This window comes from Pelodiscus sinensis, chromosome 21 (assembly GCF_052426305.1).
Source record: "Pelodiscus sinensis isolate ZL-2025 chromosome 21, ASM5242630v1, whole genome shotgun sequence".
NCBI classification, from domain to species: Eukaryota; Metazoa; Chordata; order Testudines; family Trionychidae; genus Pelodiscus; species Pelodiscus sinensis.
The window spans coordinates 1,082,053-1,100,075 of record NC_143072.1 but is presented as its reverse complement, the minus strand read 5'-3'; the positions used below and the strand labels follow the sequence as shown (position 1 = coordinate 1,100,075).

Below are 18,023 nucleotides of genomic sequence, written 5' to 3'. Positions count from 1 at the left end.
GGTTCACAATTTGCGTATCTTTTTCCGACTTTTCTTTGTAGTGTAGACATACCCTGAAATAACAGTTTCCCCTTATAGCAGGAAAAGGAATCAGCCAGTAACTGTGGAATCTGCAGGTAAATGTTGACTTTTTAATGACAACCACAGAGTCTTGTAGTATCAGAGGGGTAGCCGGGTTAATCTGAATCTGCATAAACGAGAAGTCCTGTGTCACCTTATAGACTAACAGATTTATTGGAGCATAAGCTTTTGTGGGCAAAGACCCACTTTGTCACGTTCATCTGACAAAGTGGATCTTTGCCCACGAAAGTTTATGCTCCAATAAATCTATAAGGTGCCACAGGACTTCTTGATGTTTATGCAGAGTCTTGTAGACGCGAGGCCCTCTCAAATGTGTATGAAATCTCAATCCTGTCTGGTACTTGTAGTCAATATTTCGATGTCCAAGTGTACCAATGGGTGATTTTGTTTTTAAATCTTTTGAATTCAACATACACTAGGCCAGTTTTTCAGCTTGTATAAATAAGCAGTTCTATTTAAGTCAGTGAAACTGTGCTGATGGTATAAATTTGGCTCCTTGTCTTGTTAGTTCATTTCCACTACATAAGCTTTAGAGTGCTATGCACAGAGTATGTATAATGTTACCTATTGTCTTAGTGAATTTTGGTAACTTACTTGCTTAGTTGGCTCTAATTTTGCAACTACCACCTTGGAGATATTTCCAAGTGCATTGACAAGAAACTGGCTGTAAGAGAGACTGTATAAGGAATGTTAATTTATTGCAATGAGCATGTTATTTAGCTAAGATAAAATGTTTATGTCCTTCCTATAATTCTGCTAACAGAGATGGCGTGGTGATCTATTTTAGCTAGTCAGGCAGATGCCACAGAATATGAGATCAGATGATGAAGCATGATCCTTTTTTTTTCTTCTTGTCCCCAGTTTACTAGTTTTATTAACAGTGCAAGTGACCTTGTAACTTTCATTTCCAGTATAGTAAACTTATTATTCATTGCAAGTTGCAGAGGAAGGGCAGAATCTGTCCTAAATGTTCCTTGAACTTTTTAGGCATTGGGCATGTGATCTCAGATGCCACAAAGCATCCTCATGTTCCACTCAGTGACAAGGACATAAGCACTGTCAGATTCCACCTTTCTGAGCTGGCATTGGTGGTGCACTTTGCAGGCAGAAGGGAAAGAGCCCGTAGGGGCTCTCTACATTTCTTTGCCTTTGTGAATGGGCCTGATAATTGTCTTCAATGGGGCATTCTCTGGTTCTGAGACTGAGACTTGAAATCCCTGGACTGTTCTCCCACTTGAAAGTTCTAGAGACATAGTAATAGACATAGAAGAGCTATTCCTCCTTAAAGTAGTCATGGACCTCTGTTGTCTCTGATCCAGGTGGTTCAGAAAATTCACCTGCTAGAGGCTCTGAAATAAAAAGCAATAGAGACAATAATTTACTCCTTCCAGATCAGTCCTTTTACTCACTGGGACTAGAATGAATTTACTCACTCATCTGGGACAGAAGAGTCAAAAGTCCACGGTTTGAAAATTAGAAGTCTTTCCTTGGTGCATAAATACATCAGCAAATGTTACCATTGTCCAGCTCTGGGCTTCTTCCCCACCTCCCAACATGCACACAATTTTTATGGATTCTTCTTCGAGTGCATGCTCATATCCATCCCAATTAAGAGTGTGGGTCTATGCCATGTGTATGACTACTGGAAAGCTTTTCTCTAGCTGCTACCCATCAGGTACAGCCCCTTGGAGTGGCGCAAGTGTGGCACACTGTATGTGACCTTGCCAACCCAACGCTCCCCCCCACCCCGCTTTCCTTATTACCAGTGACAGCTGTTGTCCCTAGCATGTTGACTTTCTTGTTTGCTTAGTTTTAGTTGTAGGGCAGAAGGATTTCCCTTCCCACCCAGAACCTCTCGGGAGTATGCCCAAGTTCCAAGACTTCAAGCTCTGCAGTTCCTGTGTAAAGTCTGTGCCGACAAGCGACCCCCACGACTCATGCCTATGGTGTCTGCGGGAAGCCCATCAGGCAGACTGAACATAAGAACGGCCACACTGTGTCAGATCAAAGGTCCATCTAGCCCAGTGTCCTGTCATCCAACAGTGGCCAATGCCAGGTGCCCCCAGAGGGAATGAACAGAACAGGGAATCATCAGGTGATACCTCCCCTGTCTCCCATTTCCAGGCTCTGATAAACAGGCCAGGGACACCATGCCGACTCATCCTGGCTAATAGCCATTGATGGACCTAACCTTCAGGAATTTATCTAGTTCTTTTTTGAACTCTGTTAAAGTCTTGGTCTTCACGACCTCCTCCGGCAAGGAGTTCCACAGGTTGACTGTGCACTGCGTGAAGAAAAACTTCCTTTTGTTTGTTTTTAATCTGCTATCTGTTAATTTCATTTGGTGACCCCTAGTTTCTTACATTATGGGAACAAATAAATAACTTTTTCCTTATTCACTTTTTCTACAAATGTGCCACCGTGCCTTAACAACCAAGTAAAAAAGCAGGATCAACAAAGCATTCAAACCTTGAATGAGGAAAGAGCAGGACTTTCAACTTAAACAGCTCCTGATGGAATCTGCTCTTTGCCCGCAATAGCAGGGCCCAGTGCCAAATGCCTTTGTGTGAACTGTACCACCATCAGTCTAGCCGACGCAGAAGGCCAACTAGGTGCAGCAACCTTGGCATTGCTGTTCGCCAAAGCCGTCATCCTCCCTGCACCAATCTCACTCCAGATCAAGGCTGGCAACAGCACTGATGGCACCGCTGCCTGTTCCAGCACCAGAAGGTCCCTCAGCATCCAAGCTTCTAGGGCCTCCACATCCGTCTCAGGAGCTGATCCCTTTTTTGCAGGACTTACCGTGAATGGCGGAGGTGGAGATTGGACCCTCCTCTGCACTGGACACATTTGAGGTGACATGAGGCCTTGCAGAGCGTATGGTGCCTAAGTCGCCAGCTCTCCGGGACAGGTTGCAGCCCCTTCTCCATCAGCTTTCTAAGAGGAAGCCTGCCATTATGGGCCTGCTTGTGCCCAGCCACTCAGGGCGGCTCTACACAGCAAAGTTATTCTGAAATAACTTTGCGAGCGTCTACACAGCAATTCCGCTATTTCGAAATAATTTTGAAATAACGGATGGCTTATTCCGACTTCTATAAACCTCATTCTGTGAAGAATAACGCCTATTCCGGAATAGCTATTTCAAAATAAGGCATGTGTAGATGCTCCACTTCTGTTATTTTGAAGTAGCCCCTCACCAGGGCCATTCAAAGTTAATTTCTCCTGAGGCTCTAAATCAAGATAGCATGCCTGCATTAGGGAAGCCTGTCTCGGACTAATTTTGAGGTTTCCGTGCAGTGTAGATGTGCTATTTCGAAATCAGCTGTTTCAGAATAACTATTCCAGCGTAGCTTATTCCGCAATAACTGTGCAGTGTAGACATAGCCTCAGAGTCCCGGCACCACTCCGGTGAATAGCATTGGTCAGGCTTGTGGCAATGTCCTGAAGTAGGACCCACCAGAGCTGCAGTCATTCCAGAGAACCTCCAGATAGGACCTTCTGGTCAGGATCTGGATCCACTGTGAGATCCCGAACCTCTTGGCACCACTTGGATTCTGCCAGTCGCTCCAGGGAGCATTGCATGTACTGGCACTGCTCTTCTCGGCTCCAATCATCACTGGAGCGCAGTGCCTCACTATGGAGACGTCACTCCCCAAGTCTGTCCTGACTCTGTGCTGACCCTCGGCATAGATCAGGGGTCTCCAAACTACGGCCCGCGGGCCGGATGCGGCCCGCGAGGCCCTCTCATCCGGCCCGTGGAGACCTTTTTTTCCTAATGTCAAAACTTTTGCATCAAGGTACCTGTGACGGGGCAGAACCGCCCCGCCACTCGCAAGCGGTAGCTGGTACCGCGGGAGAGAGGGGCGCAGACGCCGCAGCGCCGGAGGACGCGAGGAACGGGGACGGGGAGGCCGTGGCGCGTCATCACGGCGCGCCCGGGAGCGTGGCGGGTGACGTCACGGGCGCGACAACGGAGGGGGGAGGGGGGAACCCGGAAGTGCAGGGGAGCAGAAAAGGGCCGGGACGAGAGTGGCAAGGGGGAAGCAAGGAGGAGGAGAGGCGAGCGACGGGCAGAGGAGCCCCGAGAGGAGCGGCCCCGGACGGGAAGGCGGAGAGCGGAGCAACCCAGTAAGCAGGGCAGCGGCCGGCGGAGTGGAGTAGGACCCAGGGCGGGTCGTGTATCCCGGGAGCAGGTGCGTTTGGGGTGCTAGCCCCCCTGCTACCACCGAGAGGTACGCTCTCGGTGTTAGGGCCCTGGGTCGGGGTCCGGAGTGAGGGCGGGCCCGGACCCCCCACTCCGCCGAGGAGGTGCGAAAGTAAGCGGTGCATTGTGCACGACTGGATGACTATTAGACCGGGGGGGGGGCGGCGGACTGTGCTGCACCCCGTGACAGTACCTTTCAATCTTTGGAACAACATACCTGTGTGAACAAACATTTTCAAGAATGAAATACGTGAAGAACAATTTGAGAACAAACTTGTTCGATGATAATCTCAGGTCACTGTTGATGTTAGGGACAACAAATCTAAAGCCAGAAATGTCTGCTATTTTGGCATCCAGGAAACAATTTCACCATTCACACTAATACAGGTGTTCATGTGTAGTGTATCAATGTGTTATTAAATAATAACTGAATAAAATAATATTAAATAAATAATTAAAAACAACATCCATGTTTTGATTGTTTTTTTATTTGGACCTCAAGTGTGTAGTCGGCCCCCGAACTGCGGTTTGATAGTTAATGCGGCCCTCGGGCTGAAAAGTTTGGAGACCCCTGGCATAGATCACAGTCCCAGTGCTGTTCTTCATCCTGATGCCAATCTATATCCTGGCACCAATCATCATCCCAGCACAGTTCCCCCTGGCACTGCTCATCCACACTGGTCATGGTCATCCTCCCAAGGGCAGTCCAGGGTGTGCTACCTAATGCCATGGACACATGCTCCAGCACTAGATGCAAAGTCAATGACGTCCAGTCCCCACCCCCAGGCCTTCTCGTTCAGCATCACCATTGTCTCCTTCTGTGGGGGCATCCATGGCTTCAGGACATTCGACATCAGTGGTCCCCAGGTCATCCAAAGATACTGGGGCTACACAGTGGGTCCCTCAATAGCAGTTTTGGACTCTGTTAGGCCTTCCACCAAACCCAGGGCATGGTGCCACTGGATCCTCCACAGGCTCATTAAATTTAAGGAACTTCTGTTCTTGTTCAGGAAGTGCAGGGGCTCCTGAGCGTGGAGGCGGTGGAGGAGGTTCCTCAGGAGTTCAAGGGCAGGGGTTTCTGTTCCCGCTACTTCCTCATCCTGAAGGCAAAGGGAAGTCTCAGATTCCAGAGCTCAGGGAACTAAACAAGTGGTCCACAATCATAAGTCCCATATAGTCTCCTAAACTCCATCATCCCCTCCTTGGATCCAGGGGATTGGTATGCCGCCCTCAACTTGAAGGACGCTTATTTTTACATTTCCATCAGGCCTTCCCACAGGAGGTACCTCTGCTTCACGGCGTGGGGCATTCCTTTTCAGTTCACGGCCCTCCCCTTTAGTCTATGTATGCTGCCCCATGTGTTTACCGAACACATTGCAGAGGTGGTGGTTTTCCTCTGCCACCAGAGGTCCAGATCTACCCTTTCTGGGTGACTGGCTCTGTCAGCAGGTGGAGGCTCAGGTAGACCTCACCAGAGCCAGGCTCACGAGACTGGGCCTTCTAGTCAACCTCAACAAATCTACCTTTGTGGCCGCCCAATGTAGCGAGTCCGTAGGGGCAGGTGTTTCTACCAGAGCAGCGCTTCGCCTGTTTTGGTCCCTCACTGATTTCACCACCACCACAGCCAGAGTGTGCCGCAAGCTACTGAGTCACATGGTGCCTTGCACTTACGTAGTTCGGTTCACCAGGCTTTGCCTTCAATTGCTACAATCCTGGCTACTGTCATGATGTCATCCGCACTGCGTCTGCATTGATATGGTAGTGATGCTCTCCACCCAGGGACTTGCTGATGGTTTGTCCCGCAGTTGGTCAACATCGGAGTCCTGTTTCACCCTCCACAGCCCTTACTTGCTCTCATCACCAGTGAGTCCAATTTTGACTGGGGAGCTTACCTCGAAGATCTCCCTGCCCAAGCTCTGTGGACAAGGGAAGAGCTATTGCTCCAAATCTGCATAGGAGAGCTCTGGGTGGTTCGCCTCTTGTGTCAGGCCTTCCTGCCCCACCTTCAAGGCCCTTATGTGTTGATCGTGAAGAACAACACAACGGCCATATACTAGAGCAACAAGGAAGGGGGGTGCCCGATAGTTGCCTCTCTCTCACAAAGCCCTTCTGTTGTGGGAGCTATGCATAGCCCACTCTATCCATCTTCAACCATCCCACCTCCCTGGAGTGCAGAATCAGCTGGCAGACCATTTCAGCCAACGCTTCCTTGTTCATGAATGGTCAGTTGGGTCAGATGTAATCCATGCTATCTTTCACAAGTGGAGGTTTCCCCAGATAGATCTTTTCACAACCCAGGACAACAGAAGTGTCTCTGGTTCTGTCTTTCCCAAAACTCAGTCTTGGAGACGGGGGAATATCTGTTGGGCAAGTACCTCTCACTAAGTCATCTGAGATGTTGGTTAGGGAGGTAAGACATCAATATACATGATTTTCTTTCCAGGATCTTCCATCGCAGCAGGAGATTAATCTCATTGGGCTGCCACGGCAGCTTCTGAAACTGCAGCTATTCAAAAAAAGATTAGAATTTATTTCCCTGTGCAGAAAAATACATTTTTCAACTTCACTGCTTCCAAAGATCTATTCTCAACAAATCAGCCCCAACTAGGGAGAGAAAAAAGAAGAGATGATTAATAAACTTAAGAAAGCTGAGGGACCAGGAATTGTCCTGATTTGCTGCTCTGTCTCAAACTAGCTTTGACTGGGGGTATGTCATAAAATCCCTGTCTGGGTTTCTCCATCCTTTAAGTTGGGTTAGTTCTGACCTATCAGATAGGGGTATTGCAAGTCTTAATCCCTGTAGAAGCATATTGCTTCTGGTCAATAAAGTAATCTTAGAACCCCCAAGCCATCTGTGTTTCAATGCACATACATACTGTCTGTGCATTTCCAAGAGAAAATTAAAGAAAGAAGTCTTTTTTACCTTGCCAAATCACTAGAGTTGTTTTCTGACTCCAGGGTGTCCAAGACATTTAGAAAACAAGCTATCAACTAGTGGAATCATAACGGTTGCCTCTCATTTGACAGGCCATAGAATCTGGGACTAAGTTGCTGTTACATCTCAGTTTCCTCCATCTGTGAAAACAGATGCTGCACACGATTTGCCAAAAGAGTCCAGTCACTAGGGTTGCTTCCATGACTTGAAGTGCTTATCACTCTGAAAAGTGTCAGGACTTCTTTACTATGAACATACTTTGGATGTGTGTACATCTGCTGGATTCTTAACTGCCGTGGCTCACATGGCATCCAAAGCTCAGGCTGTCAATAGTGTTTCTTGACTAAAGACAAGAATTTTAACCTCCAGTTTAATGAGGAACATGGTTCAACTCTAAAACTGATGGTGCTCTCACAAATGAGAAAGACGGGCATATAATTCAGTGCAAGATGCTATCAAACTTTGCCAGAATATTCATGATTGGTCTAAACCTATTACAGTCGACCTTTTTATATCATCTTTGTTCTCTATGTCAGTGTGGTCAGCTCTAATCTTTTTGAGTGGAATGAGGAATCCTTTTAAAACCCACGGGCCTACAGATGCCTTCACCTTCAGTGCTCTCCACCAGACGGTAGTTTGGATGAATCAATAAAGATCACTCAGCACTAGCATTTTCCTTTTTGGTACTCTCAAGTTGAGCGATGTCTTAATTCACGACAGTCTGCAAGGACCTTCCATCTGGGCATTAAATGATCCTTTTTAATAGCCTCTGTCATAAAAGTTTTCTCCCTAAATGATCCAATCCTTACAAGAGACTTGCTCCAACTCCCTGGCTATGTCTAGACTGGCCAGTTTTTCCAGAAAATCAGCCACTTTTCCGGAAAAACTTGCTAGCTGTCTACACTGACCGCTTGAATTTCCGCAAAAGCACTGACAGTCTCATGTAATACGGTCAGTGTTCTTGCGGAAATACTATGCTGCTCCCGTTTGGGCAAAAGTCCTTTTGCGCAAAAGCTTTTGCCAATGTAGACAGCTCAGATTTGTTTTCCACAAAAAAGCTCCGATCGCGAAAATGGCGATCAGGACTTTTTTGCGGAAAAGCGCAGCTAGATTGGTATGGACGCTTTTCCGCAAAAAGTTCCAATCTAGACGCCAATCTAGATGCTCTGTTCCGAAAATGCTTTTAACGTAAAACTTTTCCGTTAAAAGCATTTCCGGAAAATCATGCCAGTCTAGATATAGCCCCTGTGTCTTCAGTAGGAGTAGGATCAGTCCATAAGGTGAGAAATGGTTCTACCATCTCATACCAATGGATTCAAAGGAATAGAGGCTTTCATTAATGATGATTTGACACTTTTCCTTTCCTACACCTGGAAGATTCTTTGGGCCTTCAATTCCTGGTAGGCATCCTTGCATGTGGCCACTTGCTCCTTAGTTATTTTCTTTTTCCATGGCTTAATTCCAGTTTTCAGCTCTGTGTGTTTCATGAAGGCTTTTCCTCCGCCTTCTGCCTTTGTACTAAGCTTCTAACAGTAATGGCTTCCGATGTTTTATCTTCATAGTCACTGTTGGATTATTTAAAAGGGGTTTTCCATTGCTGCCTTCTACGACCAGCTCTAAAACTGAGCCATCTCCATATCCTGAAAGATGCTCATCTAGTCTCAGCACCAACTCGCTCTCTTCCAGTTAGAGGCGATTGCACGCCAGGGAAACGGACTGACATTTGACACACATGCCAGTTCCCATCTGACTGACGTGTGTCAATTAAATTGCCTTATGAACCAGCAGGGATCTTATGAACGTCACCCCAGAGGGAAGAAAACAACAAATGGCCTGGTTGCACTTTATAGACTAACAAAACATGTAGATGGTATCATGAGCTTTCGTGGGCTATAACTCAGCTACCCCCTGAAACCCCAGAGGAAGTTACTCAATCGAAGAATTCATTTGCCAGATGGAGCTCCAATTTAGTTCTCATGCCTGTGACTGAGGTGGTTTGGCTAAAATCCAGGGCTATGTCTACACTCCAGGGTTTTTGCACACAAAAAAAACCCCTGCGGAGCATCCACACCTCAAGCACGTTTTTGCACAAGAAAATCTACAGTCAATCGACAGAACAGAGGGCTTTTTGTGGGGTAGGTATACCTCCTTCTACGAGGCATAACTCCTTTTTGTGTGTGTGGACACTCAACAGGGGTTTCTTGTGCAAAAAGAGACTATCACAAAAAGCACAGGTGCTGTGATTGCCATTCACAGAACGGCCATCAGAACCTTCTTGCGCAAGAGTGTCCATGCAGTGTGGACGCTCTCTTGCACAAAAGCACATCGCTTTTGCGATGTGCTTTTGAGGTGCAGACACGCTTTTGTGCAAGAAGTTTTTGTGGAAGATCTCTTCCGCAAAAAGCTTATTTCACAAAAACCCTGCAGTGTAGACAAAGCCCAGGTGACACGACTCAGATTTAATAGTATTCAAGCCGTACATGGAGGATTGCATATATAGCCCCGTTAGAATCACTAGTGGCAACTGTATCTCAGCTACAACTGAGATCACCTTAAACTGGTTACTTTGCAAGAATTTAGGGCTCAGTTCTAATCTCTCAAGTGGCGCACACAACTCAGTGGCCTGCAAAGATTGCTGTGCTTGTGCCTGCTTTCATACAAATCCCTGTTTCAGGATACACAATGCTGAGCACCCATATGCCTGATTTTCTTTGCCAGGCTCACGTTCCTGCCAGCCTTCTCAGGCAACAAAGGATGTTCAAGATGGTTTTGTCTTTTCTGCAATGCACCAGAACTGCAGCATTGTATAAATGTCAGTCCTCAGATCCTGGCATACAGGATAAAGGAATCCCATTACCATCCAGGACAGGAAGTCCGATGAATGTAAATTGCTACCTCCTGCTGGTGTAGAATTCCAACACAGTGCTATTGGGATTAGAAGAGATAAGCAAACAGGATTGTCTTGGCAATGGTACACACAGGCTTATCTCATGAATGCTGCCAGTATTGTGAACAGCTTAGGGAGGGGTCCTTCATGCTCCTCAGTTTTCATATCCTTTACACAGCAGAATAGCTTGAGTCAAATGAGAAAAGTAGCATGTGGGAAGATCTTTCTGTTGCAGTTACGGTACATGTATGTCCTTGAGAACTCGAGTGTGATTTCTAGCTCTTCTAGGAAAATCTTGCGCTAATGCTTTCAAAACTGTTTTGTTGAAATTACTAGATTTAAACAGGCTCAAATGTTACCTTTAGAACCAGTAAAATTCATATTAGGGTTTCCTATACACCAAGCTCAGGGCTCTTGAAAATTCTGCAAAATTCATTTTGGCCAGTCTCATGTTAGGTTTTATTTTAAAGGCTTTGTGAAATGTTGTAGATCGTTCTTTTCAGGCAAGTATGGCACAGGCAACAAGTCAGAAGAAAATTCAAGGCTTTGAGCCAAATTCTTTCCTCGGTATGATCCTAACATCCATTGTAATGGTGCAAATGGTTTGTAAGGCTGGTGGATCTGGAACACAAAGATATAGACATTCAGCCTCATCCAATCAGTCTAGAACCTGATAATGTGCCTCTGTCTCAAATTAGCTTCTCATAGACAATAACAACAGCTCCAGATCTCTCTGTCTGTTGGCTCTTTAGGGTACGTCTACATTGCAATGCTATTTTGGTATACCGGAGTATCCCGAAATAGCTATTCCGCATCTTCACAGCAAGCCCATTCTTTTGGGCACGCTATTCTGATGTCCCTGTAAACCTCAGTCTACAGGAGTAAGGGATGTTTTGGAGTAGCGCTTTATTTCGAAATGTGGTGCTGTGTAGACAGCGTCAAATGACGAAATAAGCTATTTCAAAATAGCATCGAAATAAGATACGCAATTTGCATAGCTCGAATTTCATCTCTTATTTTGAGTTACGGAGCTGCGTAGATGCACTCTTAGAGACTCGCAAGAGCTCACAGACATTGACCTCTCCCTCCCATCCCCCTTCTGTTCTGAAATTTGATTTGTCCTTTTCATATGTGTTCATTTTTTTTTAAATTGTATCCTTTGGTATATATGGTTGTGACCGTTTTCTTCCACTATTTGATCTGAGGAAGTGGGTCTGGCCCACGAAAGCTCATCACCTGATAAACCATCTTGTTAGTCTTTAAAGTGTTACATAGTCCTGTTTTTTGTTTCAGGAAAAAACAGGATTTTTCAGTAATATCTGTTTCAAACTGCATAATATTTCATCCTTGTCAGGTTGAGTCAATAGGGTAAAAAGATCCTCACTGCAGACAGCACTAACCTACCGGATGGCAGATTTCAGGAGGTGTCAATACTTTGTTCCTGTTGCTGACTGAATGCATAAGATTGGCCAGTCGTTTGTTCATCACCACTCTTGACAAAGTGCTGGAAGTGCCAAGATCCTTAGTAATTCAGACTGCGTTGTACCTGTCAGGTATGCTAGAGGCCACCAAGTCTGAGAATGAACAGTACAGCTGAAAATTCTAGTTTCCCCATGACTAGCTTATTTGTGCCATTAGCTCCTGCAGTATGTTCGCTAGGAGTTGAACAGTCCATGAAAGCTCATTTATCTTAAGCTGGCTCTGTGTGTGTGAGTCTGAAGGGTTACAGTGAGTTCTGTTAAATGTGGCAACGTAGTGAAGATACAACATGGATATTCTTGTATTCTAGCTCAGAACTTGAGGAGTCGGCATTCTACCCCACTAACGCAGGTCACTCTAGGTACTGTGTGAAGTTAAAGGGGACCTGCATAGAAACAAACAAACAAGAGCAGCTGTGCCCCCTTTATTTTATTTTCAGTGATATTTGATGCCTGAAAAGAGGCTTGTCCAAAGGAAGGATGAGGATTGTTCTAATTATGGTTGCCTTTTACATTAGAGACTCAAGCTGTGTCTACACTGCTTTCTTGGAAGACACTCTGTAGACAACTGGAGAATCAGTAGATTATGACAAGGCTGGTACCAAGGAGTGAAACTTGAGCAATTGAGAGAACCCTTTTTTTACTCCATTTAAAACTCCATTAGTTAATGGCTGGGGCGGGCACTTTCCTTATTAAAAAACAAACAATTGAACTCAAGCACCTGAAGATTGTTTAGAAGGAAAGTTCAGATAAGGGTCTAGAGATCTTCCATTCTAGTCCTCTGCTTTGCCTAAAATATGAAAGTCAAAAATTCAGTATTCTTGATGTTTCTAAGGTTTAGGAAAAAGCAAAGAGGAAAAAAAATCTTTTCACTATTCTTTTGTACATTAAAAAAAATCCCACTACCCCAAAACATAAAGACCCAAAATTAATGTTTCCTTTGCATGTAAACTTTGCGGTGTGTGCTTTTATACACTGGCCGGGATCCACTGAGCCATGGGAAAATGAACAAAGAATTTTTTGATTTTCATCAGCTTGGGACAGCCACCACGGGCCTCAGACCAAGGTTGGGGGGCGGGGCAGCCCTCTGGCGGAAGGCATAGGGCCAGGGCAGCCACCCTCCCAGCCCTCAGAGTTGCACAGACCAGTGATCTGACAGCAATTCAAAAGGGCCCAGGGCTCCAGCCACAGCTGTTGCTTCAGTAGCAGTGGTGGCAGCCAGAGCCTGGGAGCCTCTTTGAATCGCCAGCCCCCGGGACAACTGCCCTCTTTGCTCCCGCCCCACTGGCGGGCCTGAGTCAGAGGTGGAAAGTCAGGGTTAGGAGATCTGGCTTCTGGTTTTAGCTCTGCTGCTGAGTCACTGTTACATTTGGTACCGTTGTGCCTCAGTTTCCCCATCTATAATATAGCAGTAATGACACTTTTGAGATCCCCAGATAAAAGATGCTGCACAAATGCAAAATAATATTGATTTAGTTCTCGTCCCTCTGTTGGTCTGATGCATGTTTATACTGCTGCTGAGTGGGGCCAAGGGAAGATTCTTCAAATGCATTAAACTAATTTAGTTCTTGAGTATGAACTAACAGTCGGCGACTGCAAGGTCCAAACTGGCACCTAAAGGTTGAGCTGTTTTATCTGGCCCATCCCCATTGGCGGGTCCCCTCCCTCTGAGCTTCCATGACCATCTCCCTTCATACCACGACAGATTTCCCTCAAGAGGCCACACGCAATGCCCAGGGAAAGCTCTAGCAAACTTCCAGATCCCTGTGCTGCTCTTCTCTCTACCACCATCTCCTGGCAGTGCTAGTAATCAGATCCCTTACAAGAGCTACATTTCCTCATGTATTAAGGGAAACATTTCCCTTTCCCTGGACTTGCCATCCTCTACGTCGGGGGAGGGGAACCTTTTTTGGCTTGGGGGCCACTGACCTGCAGAAAAATCAGTTGGGAGCCACACGCAAGCGAGAAGCGGGAGGACTAGAGCACCAGCGCAGGCTCCCCAATGCTGGAGCGGGGACCCTGCGCCTGGGGAGCCAGAATCAGGCAAACGGGGCCACTTCTGGCCCCCGGGCCTTCGGTTCCTCACCCTTCTTCTATGTGCCACTAATACTCCTGCACTCATATCAATGGGTCCAGTCTTGCTCCTGCTGGAGTTGATGGCCACTGATGTTTGTCCTGCAGGATTGGGTCCAGTGCACACTAAATGGTGCTGAGTATACTGCAGAATTGGGACCTATTTTTATTTTCTTGGGGTTTTTTAGGGACAATGTTTTGCTATTTCAAAATAGTTTGTATCTGAAAAGATTCCTTCGAATGTAGTGAAATCTCGGTTCTCCCAAGCGGGAGCATTTTGAAGAGCAGTGAGCCTTTCGCATTTCTTAAGAAACAGCATACTCTAGTGGTACTGCAGTTCTATTGCAACCGAACTGTTGCGTAATGGATTTCAAACCTATATCATAGAACTATAGAGCTGGAAGAGATCTTAGAAGGCCATCAAGTCCAGCCCCCTGCCCAAGGCAGGACCAATCCCAATTAAATCAACCCAGACAGGGCTTTGTCAAGCCAAGACTTAAACACCTCTAGGGATGGAGACTCCGCTATTTCCCTAGGTAACCCATTTGAGTGCTTCACCACCCTCCTATATGCAGCAAAATAAATAACTGAACGATGCCTGCCTTATGTATCTATTTTTCCCTGTAAACAAGCTCTGGCCTTATGCAGCTACTTGCTGTGTAAGTTGTATTTGAGACCATTAGGAATAATGGTGGGTTTTAATACAGCACTTGGTGATAAATGAACTCTCTTTTTTACAACCCGCTCCTGCTCACAATACCTTTGTGAGATAAGGAAAGCGCTGTTGGCATTTCACAAATGGGGAATGCGATCACACAGGAAAGGAAAGGCCCCGAAAGTGAGTGTGTGTCAGAATTTAGCTAGAATCCACATCATCTGATTCCTGGCCCTGGGCGTTAATCTTTTGCTCTCATTGTCTTTGCTGGCAAATCACCTTTGCTTTGCAGGACTGAAAAACCCAGGCCGAGAAGAGCAGGAATCTGTGCAATTTGGGTCATGGGGTGTTGTGGAAATAATGTGGCACTAGCAGGTTTGAATGTTTGTAAGTTGCAGGTTCTAACAGGCTCAAAATATCACAGCAAGGCTACCTCTACACTGGCATGATTTTCCAGAAATGCTTTTAACAGAAAAGTTTTCCGTTAAAAGCATTTATGGAAAAGAGCATCCAGATTGGCAGGACGCTTTTCCGGAAAAGCACTTTTTGCGGAAAAGCGTCTGTGGCCAATCTAGACGCGCTTTTCCGCAAAAAAGCCCCGATGGTCATTTTCGCGATTGGGGCTTTTTTGCGGAAAACAGTCCTGTGCTGTTGACACTGGCCCTTTTGCGCAAAAGTCTTTCGGAACAAGACTTTTGCCCGAACAGGAGCAGCATAGTATTTCTGGAAAATCACTGACGATCTTACATGAGATCGTCAGTGCTTTTCTGGAAATTCAAGCAGCCAGTGTAGACAGCTCGCAAGTTTTTCCGGAAAAGCGGCTGATTTTCCAGAAAAACTTGCCAGTCTAGACACAGCCCAACTCCTCCCAACTTGCCCTACCAAATGTCACCTGGTTTTATGTCAAAAGCCTACCCCCCTGCATGGTTTCAATGGGGAATCTATACATTAGCCCAGACTCCACTTCAAGGGTGAAAACCAGAGCCAGTCTTTCAGGGCTTAGTTCCAAGTTTATAGTACAGCGGACTGCTGATACAGAGGCTCCTGCCTGCTTGTCCCCCTCATCCCTGTACTACTGCTTCTCTACCAGGAGGTTTGCCTGACTCAAAACAACATTTTGATTATTTCAAAAAAGTGTTTCGGGATCTTAAGAGTCAGCCCTGACTTTCCAAGTGCAGCTTCTTCACAGGGACACCTCTCTTATGCTCCAACACTGGATCACTGAGCAATTTGCCACCCAGCTGTTTGAAGTTCAGGCAAGGGAAGGCGACTCACCCTGTGCGGTAACTGAATTTCTTTGAGATGTTTCCCTGTGGAGGTGCCACGTCAGGTGTCAGTGTGTCCCAGCGCTATTGATCAGAGATTTTCAGTAGCGGCGTCTGTCTGAGTCAAGCACATGCAGTGATTATCTTGCAGCATCGTTGGCACCTCATCTAATGCACATGAGACTTGACCCCCTCAGTTCCTCCTCCACTCTCCTTGGGCTGAGATAGAACTCCATAGTGGTATCAACAAACCTGGGAAAAATCATTAGGAATAGTTAGAATTAATTAGTGACATTCCATTTTACTTTGTTAATAGTTTCTCATCATCTTTTTTTTCCCCTCTAAAAACCCCCTCCACTGATTACAAGGTGCATCATCAGCATGGGACTCTAACAGCTGTTAATTAAGCGTTCACCTATCTGAAATGCATATCCTGTGCACTTAATCCTATAGCCTTCACTGACGCTAATGAGAGTTTTGCCTGTAAAGGAACTGCAGGATTCAAATCTAGATACCACTGGTATATTATTTTTTACTATGTTTAAACAGCTGGAGAGCTGGTTTTTCCTAATACCAAGAGACACAGGAAGTCCATAACTAATAAAAGCACTTTAAAGACTAACAAGATGGTTTATTAGATGATGAGCTTTCGTGGGCCAGACCCACTTCTTCAGAAGTGGGTCTGGCCCACGAAAGCTCATCATCTAATAAACCATCTTGTTAGTCTTTAAAGTGCTACATTGTCCTGCATTTTGCTTCAACTACCCCAGACTAACACGGCTACATTTCTATCACATAACTAATAGGTACATGATCATATCAAAAGAGAAATTAATTTGTAGTACAGTATAGCAGGCCATGATTAATGTTTATTAAAGTCAAGACACATTGGTTTAATGATATACTGTGTGTGTATAGAGATGTGCACAGCTGTGACATTAGTGATGAACATTAGGACTTTTATTCACTTTAAGTTCCTAGTTTTGGTCATCTAGAGATTGCTTCTTGCACAGAAGAATGCTAGTCCCATTTTAAGGTGTGATTTTACTTAGACAAGTATTCCAGAATCAGCACATTCTTGCATATTGAGACTCTGCTATTGGTTCCTACTTACTGGCTTTCTTTGTCAGCCCGTTTGTTTTAGGAATAGAAATAAGGTTTTACTGCCGCTTATTCCTGTCAACCCTGTAGGAGCCAGAAAAGGGGAGCTTCTTGTGCATCAGCAGAATTGGCTGGCAAGTTCCAATTAGGGATGCTAAAATGCGTTTAATTGTGTAAACATGTAATCGCTGAAATTTTCAGCAGATACACATTTACATACGGGGGGGGGGGGAAAGCAGGAGCCGGTGCTCATGGGGACCTGGCTCCCTTCCCCCTCCCCCTGTGCATAGTGGCTCCCTCCTGTACCCTGTGCTGCTGCCTCTGTGGGAGGCAACGGCAGGGGAAGTGGCTCCACGGGGCAGACAATCATGGAGAACCAGCTTAAAAGCCAGCTTCCCACGTGTGCTGGCTCCCACCTGCCCCTCCCTACATGCTGCTGCCTCTGATACAGAGGCAGCAGTGTGGGGAGGAGGGGGAGGAGTCATCTCAGCAGGCACCAGCTTGAAAGCTGGCTTCCCACATGGAGCGGCTCATGCCTGGCCCCCTCACGCCCGTGCTACTGCTTCTCTATCAGAGGCAGCTATGCGGGAGGAGAGGGGGCAGGCAGTTCATCAGAAGCCGGTGCCTGTGGAGAGCCAGCTTTTAAGCTGGCTCCCCCGAGCACCAGCTCTGCCTCCCCCTCCCCCATTACTGCTTCTGATAAAGGGGCAGCAAGGGGGCATGTGCATGTACTCGTTAAGATTAACCAGTAAGCCCAGACCTGTTAGTTAATTGTGTAAACGACTACACACTAAAATCCCTAGTTCCAATCGCTCTGCCGTGCTCACAGCCTTGCTTTCAGAACGGCACGTGGGCAGTTTGGTGGCTTTCGCTCAGACATCACACAAAAATGTTCATCTCAGACTTGCAGTAGGATGGGTCTGAACCCGAGCGCCACATCCAGTCTCTCCTTAATTGGGTGGAGGTTCTGACAAGATCCAGGCATTTAGTGCAGCATCCTCTCAACTTTGCACCAATTGAGCCCTGCCCGTGTTTTGCCGGTGGCCTACTGCCAGAAATGCTCCCCAGAGGCAGAGGACGACTCCTGCTGCGCTTCCACCGCCTTGAGTCCCAGAGCCCCAGATATGGGGCCTGAGCCCTGGCTCTTGCAAATGGGATGTTGTGTAGCTCATAGGCTAAATGACCTTTGTAGCCTTGGCCATTCGCAACTGAACTCAGATGTCCGCATCGCTCCAGTTCATTGTGCCCGGCCTATGGCTGTGGTTTGGGCTTGCAGCTGGCGTAGGCCACTGCTGAAAGAATCCGATCAGCAGCACTGTTCTCAGTCGTATGCCCTGCGCTCCA

The 18,023-nt window shown here is 46.4% G+C and overlaps 1 protein-coding gene across 1 annotated transcript in view; it reads left to right on the top strand.

The window, feature by feature from the left end:
• The window catches only part of CUX1 (cut like homeobox 1), a 398,058-nt gene that overhangs the window by 345,377 nt on the left and 34,658 nt on the right, over positions 1 to 18,023 (top strand). The window lies entirely within an intron of this gene.